This window comes from Mastomys coucha, chromosome X (assembly GCF_008632895.1).
Source record: "Mastomys coucha isolate ucsf_1 chromosome X, UCSF_Mcou_1, whole genome shotgun sequence".
Classification (NCBI taxonomy): Eukaryota; Metazoa; Chordata; class Mammalia; order Rodentia; family Muridae; genus Mastomys; species Mastomys coucha.
The window spans coordinates 96,232,539-96,234,518 of NC_045030.1; positions in this window are offsets into that span (position 1 = coordinate 96,232,539).

Below are 1,980 nucleotides of genomic sequence, written 5' to 3' on the forward strand. Positions count from 1 at the left end.
TTAAAGAATGTCTTGACTAGATTCTCTCCAGAATCTTTATTATTCTTTTTTTTATTGGTTATTTTATTTATTTACATTTCAAATGTTATCCCCTTCCTAGTTTCCCCTACACAAACTCCGTCCCTTCCCACCTCCCCCTGCTTCTATGAGGATGTTCCCCCACCTGCCCACCCACTCCTGCCTCCCTGCCATGGCATTCTCTTACACTGGGGCATCTAGCCTTCATAGGATAGAAGGGCCTCTCCTCCCACTGATGCCCAACCAAGGCCATCCTCTGCTATACTCATGCTGCTGGAGCCATGAATCCCACCATGTGTACTCTTTGGTTGGTGGTTGAGACCCTGGGAGCTCTGAGGGTACTAGTAAGTTCATATTGTTGTTCTTCCTATGGGGCTGCAAACCCTTCAGCTCCTTCAGTCCTTGCCCTAACTCCTCCATCGTGGTCCCTGCATTCAATCTGGTGTTTGGCTGCAAGCATCCACAACTGCATTGGTCAGCTTTTGGCAGAGCCTCTCAGAGGACAGCTATACTAGGCTCCTGTCAGCAAGCACTTCTTGGTATCAGCAGTTACCAAATCTCTCCAGAATCTTACTGCCCATGCCTTTGAATGCTGATGCCTTCCAGTGCCTCCCAGTTTACATTTCTTTCCTCCATGGGGACATTCCTTAATGGGGACAAGAATTTGAATTTTGTAGCTCAAGCGCACAGGACCCTAAGGCTAAAGAGTACGACACTACAGAGGTACAGTCTGAGATGACAAAAGTCAGTGCTTTCCTGTTCCTCTGTCTGAAGGCTAAACTTCCCTCCCTGAGATTCAAGTCAGATAAAAACAATAGGTTTCCCTTTTCTTTTCAAATATACTTAGTAGTTATCCTGCTTACTTCTGCTCTATTATATCCAAACTGCTCTCAATTCCTTGCTGTTCATTTACTGTAGACAATTCTATTCCCATGGGTAGGGAGATAATTCTACAAGTAATTAGACATTTTCCTTGTTCATTAAGTCCAAAGGAATAAAAACCATCTACTTGTATTTTTCATATTAATAGTGATTTAAAACAAAAAGCCCAGGGGCTGCAGAGGTATATTGGCAGCTAAGAGCATTGAAGGCTCATCCAGAACACCCCACACCTTGAAAGACATGCCCCTTTAGGTCAGCATTTTATTATTAGCCAGTTAGCCTCTGATATCCATGGAAAGCTGCAGAAACTACAGAAGGCACCTCATAGATTTCAGGCTCAGATGTATATTTTCTTCCTACTGTTCAGCAACTAAGATCAGAGAATGACTAACAGAAAAAAGTAGAAGAGAAAGGTCCCAAATTATTGCCGTGGGCCTTGAAGACCTATTGGCTAGATCTCACAGACTCCAGAGTCAAAAGACAGTCATTCGCTGCAAAGGATTTCTGAAAAAAAAAAAAAAGTAACAGGTTGTCATATTTCTAGCTTTCCCATGTTAAACATGAATCTAAAAATTCATAGCTTTAAAGCAAATATAAGGAAAATCATGACATTAGTATTACTAAGCCAGAATTATCACTCAATATAATATCATCTAGTTCTATATTTTAGCAAATTTCATAAATTAAGTTTCTGTTCAGTGGAATAAAATTTCATGTGCAAGTACTACATTAACTCTTCAACCAGCTCATGAATACCTAGAAAGATTCCACTTGTTAGCTAATGTAAATAATTCAGCAATAAACGTTGAGCAAGTATCTCTGTGGTAGGACATAGGCACCTTTGGTGTGGTATAGTTGAACCAGTTGTAGTTACATGTTCTTTGTTCGGAAACATCTAGGCTTATTTGTATAGTGGATAAAAGGGTTTATGCTCAAACCAACATTGTATAATGGTTCTCCCGTCCCCACATCCATGCTATCATTTGTCTTGATTTCTTGATAGCCATTCTATGTGTGGACATATGGAGCCTTGAAGCAGTTTTACTATGCATTCCTTGATGGTTAAAGTTGTCCAATAAT